We start from the raw sequence: 9,441 nt of genomic DNA, 5'->3' as shown, positions 1-9,441 counted from the left end.
TGTTATGAGAGTTGTTCTTGCAGGTTATTAGTTTATGTGTTGTGGATGTTATTTATACTACATGGATTCACTTCTATGAGACGTTGTAAGTGAATTGATTAAAAATTTGATTTCACCTTTGTAGTTGGAATTTCTTGGTGTATATATGGTAGGTATTTCTCTTGAGGCCTGTGATCGCAAGTACCTTTGGAGGTATGCATAGTTCGATGGGTTAGAAATTTTTTTGAGTGCTATTTCACCTATAGATTTGATGACTATTGATACATGTGATTATATTTGGATTGTGTGTTTTTGCTTTGCATTTTAGTTGTTACAAGATTGTATGGTTCTTATATGATAGATTTGGTGATAGTAGCATAATAGGATGTGGGATCATTCATGTTTCAAATGTTGGATACTTTGATTTTGTTACAAGTACCAAGATGGAGCATGTGGTGTACTTTGATCCATGATGTGGATGTGCTAGGAGGGATCATTCAAATGTTCAATTATGTGGCTACAAATTGACCATATATAATGTATACAATAAGTGGGAGATTGTTCAGATAATGCATGTTGCACACATTGCATAATATTGTTAATATTTTATTATATAATGTTTTACCTAGGATCATTAGATGAATGTGCAATATGTATAGATTTCCATGAAATATTCTTGATGAGTTGTATTGACACATTGTGATAATATTTGTTGTAAATTTTCTTTAATATTGGGAAAAAATAATTAAATCCCCAATATTAAATGTGGGTCAATATAGATTTGGTAGCACATAGTTTTAGCACATAATTTATGTAATAATACCACTTGGTAGTTTTGTGGGATATTTCTTCTATAAAAGAAACTACAAGTGTAGTTGTTAAGGTGAGACAAGTTAGCCAAGGAGGCATTTGTGGAGGTTGGAAGCATGACATGGGGTGTGTAGATTCATGTGCTTGTTCACGTGAATTGCTTCATTGTGGCTATAACTTTGAAAGCTTCCATGGTTGTATTTCAATGATGTTTTTGTTGATTTATGCATGGTAATGGATGCTTTGGAGGCTATTTTTTCCCTCAATGAAGATTTCCTAGGGTATATTTTGTGTCAGATTTTTCAAGTTTCCTAACAAAGTTGTCATATTCAAACTCTAAATTTTTCATGACTTTTAATAGGTTGCATAGAAGGTGGAACCAATACCACCTCTTTTAGTTGGTGATTTTAACCATGTACAGGTTATTAATATTCACTTTTGATTACATGGACATCCCTAATGGAATAAAACTTGTTAAGCCATGTTTTTTATTTACAAGCTAAAGACCCCTCATCTACTTTCTCTTGTTTCTTCCCCTTTCTTAGCACTATTGTGTATCATATAGTAAACTACTATCTAAGATTCAAAAAAAATACTGCATTCTAAAAATATGAAAACACATGAACATTTTTATTTATTTATTTATTTTGCATTTATATAGTTGTGAACTTTAATTTTTCTAGAACTAACAAGTAAGTATATGAAAACCAAGAGATAAAAAATGCACTAGAAAATAAATTCTATCAATAAAATTTTATTTTCTCATTAACTTTTCATGTTGAATATGAATTGAAAATAAAATAGTGTTTAGAGACTACAAAGTATTTATAGTCTTATGAATTCAATTCAAGTCTCAACTTGTTCCTCTAGAGGGAGATCGTTATTAGGGCACATTTTATTATAACCTTAAATTTGTGTAGTCCCACATACACCTTCTTGATAGAAGTGGTCCTTCTCTTCATGAAGAAGAGACATAGAACCAGGTCTATTCACCATTTGAACCTTGTTTTTGAATACCTACACTAATCTACTTGGTTAATGGCTATGAATTTCATTAATTATGTTTGACCCTATGACTGATTTATGTATCTTGTCATAATGAGTTGGTTGGTTCAAGAAAGATTGCAAAACCTTAGAAAAATGTTTTAAATATACTTTCTAAAAATAAATAAACTATAGTCAAATTTCTAATCACCCCTATTCAATTTGAGTTCTACAAAATCTGTATAAGGATTACTCTTTACTTAATTCACATTAAGATGATAAGGATCCCCAATCATGTATACTTGCATTCTGATAGACTTGTAAATTTCCAGTAGTTCTGATAAATATAACAAATTAAACTCATATTATATCATACTTAGCATTTAAGTGGAGAATCATCCAAATGTCTACTCATGACTCTCAAGAATATGCTGAAGTGACAATGAATTAAGACAACTTAAGTAGTCTTATGGTTGTTCTTGTGATAAATTATATTTCAATTTAGTGTTTCCAAAGACTCTTTAGATAAATTTAATTAATAAGTTATCCAAGATAACCTAGAAATGGGTCTTAATTATGAGAAGACACTTAGAATATGATTGTTTGGTTATCATGTAGTCTTGATGTAGTCTACTACTGATGTAAGAGAATCTTGGTTTCTTTGGCAATCTTTCATCAAAAAAAATTCCTATTATTTGTTCCTGTCTACTATTCATAGAATGACCCGTGTTCTTCATGTCCTTTCTTTCCAAAAATTTGGCTTCTTAAAGTGGACCTATCATGGATCCTTGTCCTATGTTCACAAAACTTAATTTCATCATATGCAAGAATTGTCCTTTATCTTTGTCTATGGTGTGTTCTTTCCTAGTAGGTCGAGTAATGTGTAGTTTTGGCTTTCATGAGGTCTTTTGTGATATCAAGGGTTTTTGTGACCTTAGGGATATCTTCTTGGATCATGTGTGGATCTATCTCTATCCCCATGGATGTTTTTTTTCTTAATTGCATGGCCAATGATTTATCCTTTGGGGTAGGACCTATATTTTTTTAATAAACTGCCTTACATGTTGACTTGTACTCTTGTTGGCTATATAATTTGAGATCTAGGATTAGGAAAGTAAGAATGAAGCTAGATAGAAGGAAGATAATAATATATTGGATCTGTAAGATCAAGCTTCTAATCTCACTAATAGTAAATTGAATGTATATGGTTGCAACCATAGGCCATGTGCTTGGCATGTTGATGGAAGATTATCTCATCATATCTGCAGTAAATTCAATATAGTTTCTTGTGGTTTCTTTAATATTGTTGTCTTACATGTATAATTCTAGTGAGTGTAGCTTCATAGTGTCCTTTAGGCCCTCCTAACCTTGCATCAAGTGGTATCAGATTGAATGTTTCTTTCTCGTCAAATTTTGGGATCATGGAGAGCCTTGTTTTGGATTTGTTGTAGGGTGGTAGACTATATTTTTGACACATAACTTGCAGAGGGCTATGATTCTTGTAGGAACTATTGTCAAAATGGTTCAAGGTAGAGGAAATGTAGATAATGTGATTATGTACATACTAAGACATATTGTAGCTGGACTTGAAGCTATTGAAACAACCGAGTGAAGAGAAGTACATCTTGTAGACACCTAAAAATTCTTTAGAAAATAAAATATTTTTATTTTTTGAAAAAAGTCCCTGATGACATCATCATTAATTAATTAATTAATTAATTAATTAATTAATTAATTAATTAATTAATTAATTAATTAATTAATTAATTAATTAATTAATTAATTAATTAATTAAATTAATTATTTAATTAATTAATTAATTAATTAATTTTTATGCCATTAAATCCCTTTATCTTAATTAAAAATATTTAATTAAGGAATCCCTCCCAAAAATGTTTAAATCTTATTTAAACATTATTTCCTTATTTATTAATTATTTAATTAATAAATTGACCAAAAAATTCAAAATAAATAAAAAAATTATTTTTGCCCAAAGCTTGGCCAATTTCCTTAAGACCAGTAACCTCTTCCAAAATCTTCTAATCCTTCTTTAATTTTGATTAAAGGCTAATCCCATCATTTCCTACCCCTAATCCCAACTCAAAATATTTAATTAAGATTAAATATTAATCCTCATGTTTATTAAAAAAGTTTTAATAAATATCTCCTCAACCCAAACCCTTGAAATAAATAAAACTTTATTTATTTCCTAAAAATCTAATTTATCCTCATCCTAAGAAGTTCTAGACTCTTTTAGAAAGTCTTCATCCCCATCCTAAGAAATTCTAGACTATTCTAGAAAGTCTTTATCCTCATCCAAAGTCTAGACTCTTCTAGAAGATGTCTTTAAACCTAATCCTAATCCCCTCCTAACCTTGTCACATTCCCTAAACATGGGTTAAAACTTACTAACCCAAGCCAAAGTTAACAAATATCTCCTCCTTCACCCACCCTCATTAAATGCCATCCACTTGCCTATCCCTAAGCTAATCCTAAACCATCCTAATCCATCCTCTAATCATTTGCACAATCCTAAGCAAGCTTAAAACCTTCCTAATCAAGCCCAAGTCAAAATTCCTCTCATCTCCTTCAAAATATCCCAACCATAAAACTTTATGAAGCCCACTAGTCCATAAATGACTCTTCCAAGCCCTTTTATTGCTCTTACAAGCCATTATGAGGGTCTTTATGAAGATTTTATCCCTTGAGCCTCCTTTGTTGACTCATCCTTCCCCTTTCCTCCATCCTCTCACCCTATGACATGTGTCACTCCCTGATTGGCTGTAAGAAAGCACAATCCATGTGCTCTCCTCTCATGCAATCTGAGCCCTCCATGAGCTTTTTCCCATCCTTGCATCTTAGCCCTCAATCCCTCAAGCCTCTTGCCTATAAATTGGATCCTTCCCCTTTGCAAAACAACACAATCCATGAAGTAAAGTCATAATGCCATTTTAAGAAGCCATTTTACATCAAAACCATACACTCACACCCAAATTCCAACTCCATTTGAAGCCCTTTTTGAAGCATAAAGCTTGAGCATACATCCTATCTATTTAGATAAAGCTACTCAACAAGAGAGCTTCTCATTGAGAGAGCCCATTAATGGCTCATATTCTCAATTAAGAGCTCATCTTAGTCTATCTCGAAGTTTATGAATTTTGTTTAGTTTGTAGAAGCTTTATTTAAATTTGGTTTCTATTAGCATACTAACATTGCTCATATACATTTTGGCACGCCCGGTGGGACCCCGCATGGGTCATCTTCATTAGCTTTTTTAGTCAAGTTTTGTATGTCATTTGCTAATTTTGGCTAATTTTTTTTGTTTTTGTGATTGGTAGGATTGTATAAATTGGTTTTGTAGGTCCACATGAGCATGAAGAAGACAAAGGAACTCATAGTCTATCTCATAGTGTTTGCAAATTTTTCAAGCTTATAGGTGGACAAAGCACTTGGAATTCTTCTTCCTCTTCTTGTCTATATTCTTCTTATTCTATCTACTTCTTTTTCTTCTTCTTGTGGAAGATCTTGGCCATTTTTTTTGAAGGAAGCAAAATCATACACACTTCTTTTTAGTGCTTAAAATGAACCCCTAAATCATACTTAAATCCATTAAAAACTAAAAATTTGCAAAGAAAAAAAAAAAGCCTTTTAACAAGTGAAACTAAACCAATTCAATCATTTGCATCCTTGCAACATCAAGGTTTTAGATGCATTCATGCAAAGTTAGGAACACTTCATTTTTGGAAATTTAAAAAAAACTTCAAGTTTCCATTTCAAAAGGTTCAAAATCAACACTAAGTGCACACTAAAATCTAAATCAAACTCAAAGCATCAATCAAGGATAAAATGAACCTCATTTGCAAATATTTTAAAGTTCTTTTAAAAATCTCATGAAAACTAAGAGTCCTAAATGGTTGCCAAAAATTGTTCTAAAAGCTTTGTTATTTGTTCCAAACAAATGTCTTGTTGCAAAATCTTGAATGTTTCTTAGGTTTTTCATGCATCAAAACAATCTAAGAATATCATTTTTGGGTTTAAAATATGCAAACTAGAACACAAAATCTTGAATAAAAACCAAAGTCCAAAGAGTCATTTTCACTATTGAGTCGAAAACAATCTTGAATGATCTAAGGTTAAAACTAAGCACTTCAAAGTTCTTAAAACAACACACAAAATCTTAATCTTGAATGCTCAAAGGAAAAAACTTGAATGTTTAATCACTTGTCTTTAAATGCATGTTGCTAAACACACTCTTGAATGCCATGGATTAAAATCAAATTTTCCTTGAATGCATGATTAAAACAACAAATCCAATCTTGAATGCCAAGGATCAATTAACCATTGCAATATCAAACACTTCATTTGGAGCTTCTAAAATTGAACAAAACAAATCTCTTTTCCACATGCAATTTAGGTAAAGTTTGATTTTTGGACATTTAAAAAACTTTGTTAAGTTAAATACAAATTTACAAAAATCAATTTGAGTAGTTCCTTGGACTCACCTCTTTTCTAATCACCCATCAATTCAACCATTGGTTGCAATCTCAGTGCCATTTATGGGGATGGGTCTACTTGAAAAAGGTGTTAAATGTTCCACAATCTAACTCACTCACTTGGTCTTTGAACGTTTGCTTTAACTTTATCAAAATTTTTAAATGACCAAAACTCTAGATTAAATCGATCACACTTCAAGTTTGGGCACTAAAATTGAACAACTATTGACGTGGAGGGCCTTCGGGCGCGCGCTTGACAAATCGAGTCTCACACATCTTTGCTTTGGGCTTAAAAAAAAATCACACCAACTCTTGAATGCTTTAAAGAAAATTAATTGATACTTGACGTGGAGGGCCTCTGGGCGCGCGAGTTTGCTTTTGTTGACCCTAACTCTTCTTCTTGTTTGCATTCTTCGATTGATTTACTTTTGTTGGTGCTTCAAGTTGGAATTGAACATTGTCTCTTAAACATGAGTGCTTGCAAAGTCTAGATTAGCACACATAAGAGTCAGTTGGTAAAAGAACAAGCGTGTTTTTTTTTTTTTAGCCCAAGGTCATCCAAGTCTTCTCTCCCCTTGTCATCTTTCGAGGCCATCTTGGGTGCATAAGATTAGGATCCAAAACCTTGTTTCTTTTTAGGAGGCCTGCTTGGGGATTTCATCACCCCTTGGACGACCTCAACTCCAGAGTTCTGGCAGAGTATAAGAATCGGGAGGTGAATCGAAAGACACCTCTCTTGGAATCAAGATTTTTGTCACTTGAGCTAAGCCTCAAGGAACTTTATACCCTTGAGAAGTGAAAGAGGAGAAGTGGGTTACTGCTCCTCTCGGCTGTGTGACATCTTGTTGGTTTCATCTACAGATTTGGGCCTCACGTACCTTTGGGTATATCGAGGACTCCCTAGCTAAACCAACTGTCAGCCTTGTAGACAACCATCTAGAGTGGTTATGTGTTTGAAGTGACTGATCGAAACATTTGTAAAACATACACACTCCTCAGTGCAATTATCACATTCTGAGAATCAAAAATTTCTATCTGGTTGTTCCTATCTATTGCTTGCTTTTTTATTTGTTGAATGAATGTTTTCCAAACTTGGTCAATCCTAGCTTAGGGTACACTTAGCGTAGTCACTGCCTATTCTAGAAGTTGAACAAGTTGAAGCAAAATAACCAAGGTCTCTCAAAGCCAAGCAGATTCAAGAATTGATGTCAGAGCAACCCAAACCCAAACAGAAGTTCCACAAAGTTAAACTCAAACCATCTCAGGCATACCAATAACTTTCAACCAAGAGAAAGGAACTAACACCAAGTCCTCGAATTGCCAAACTCCACAAAGCAGAGGATAAAGCTACCGACGAAGCACTTCAAGAGGCCTAGTTAGAGCGCACCATCAAATTTAGCCAACATCTAGGAGTTAATCCTGCTTATGCCTTACCAACTAGGCATGATTTCTATGATTAGACACCCTTGTTTCTCCACACCTTCTTGGATAAGCTTCACCTTAGAGTCATCTTTGTAGAAAATTCAGCCATCTTAGGTTATCCCCTTAAGCATTATTAGCTCATCCATCTCATTTAGAACCAAACCATCTAGCCAGCAATTCAAAATCTTCACATCCAAGCCTTCAAAAATTGTTGTCACCTTGCTAAAAGTTTGCCATTCCTAAAATCTTCCAAAACCACCAATCTCACCAAGGTTATCCCTTTGACAAAGCTTTTTCTAGGGTAATCTAGCTTTGCCACTTGTTATCCCTCATCACCTTGAGCTAAAGGTTGGGATCTACAAGTGGTCAATCTCGTGTTCTTCCTAAAGGATCATCAGTCTATCCTTAAGTTGACACAATCACCACCAAGCTTGCACATAGGAAAGCAGACCTTTTGTGCTTTGGCAATATATCTTTGAAGTTAGAATCCCCAACCCAATCCTCCTTAAGTTTTGTCATATAGCTTTGCCTCAACCTAGGAAATCATTTGCATAGAAAAGCCTTCCTCCCTTTTGCATCCACCAGCATTTGTTGCATCTCATCTGTAGGAGCATTTTTCATGCCACTCGTCACTCGCTTAGCCAAGAAGAAAGAAACAATGGAGCCCTATCATTTGGATCAAACAGCCTCCCCCCCCTTGAGCACTCAACCATCCTTCAGCCCAAAGAAAGCTATGCCATCATCTACTGACATTAAATCTTTCATGAACCAACCAAGAAATGCAGTATTGGTAAACGCCATTATAGACAAGAACAAAGAGACAATCATGGCTAATTTTCGAAGGGACAATGTAGGAACCTTTGACTTTGGAAGACCCCCTCCATTATCAGATCCATCTCACCCATTGTTTGGGCAGCTGCCACCACCCATAGGCTCTTATGATCCAAATTATCCTCAATATATGCCAAAAGAAGAGCCTCCAGCCAATCCATATGATCCAACAGATGCAAACATACCATCATCCACCCAAGTTGAAATCTCCATGCTGCAAACCAACCCAGCCACCACCACTCCATCCTTGGTTCATACCTCTCCGCTCCAAACCCCCTTTACCCAAAACACCTCACCGTTCACACCCTTCACTATTGCTGCTGCTGCTCCCCAACCCAGCCTTCCAAATCCACCCATCTCCCAAATTAGTGCTAGCATCTTTGGCCAACCTCAACAATATACAACAGGGATGCCACCCATGGGGCCAAGTAATCAACCCTTCATCACCCCCAGCTTGTTCACCACAGACCAAAGCACAATCCCATCATTTCCATTAGGTCTTGGTAGCTCAGTGCCATTAGCCACAAATCCACAAGCTACTACCAATGTTCTGCCCAGCTCTCAAGTGACCCAAGCTCCTGCCACCACTCTAACAAGCTTCCAAATCTAGCCACCAAGCTATCAAACCCCATCAATTCCATTTCCTAGCTTTCAATTCCCACCACCTCCACCATCAAATAATCCATTACCTCCTATTACCAACTACTTTTCAATGCCACTTCTAGGAGGTAACCCACCAATCCAGCCAACCACAAATTATTTGCAGGTACCATCCCAAATGGGGGCACAACCCACATACCTTGGTCAAACCCCATAAGCCCCCTGATCCTTTCCCCAAGCTTCACAACCATCTTATACCTTACCTCCACAAAGCAATTCATTTATCCCACAACCAGCTTATGTTCCTCAATCCCAACCTCAA

The sequence above is a fragment of the Cupressus sempervirens genome, chromosome 5, assembly GCF_028749045.1.
Source record: "Cupressus sempervirens isolate cs-2001-9-10 chromosome 5, ASM2874904v1, whole genome shotgun sequence".
Taxonomy (NCBI): domain Eukaryota; kingdom Viridiplantae; phylum Streptophyta; class Pinopsida; order Cupressales; family Cupressaceae; genus Cupressus; species Cupressus sempervirens.
Note: the sequence above shows the minus strand (reverse complement) of the source record.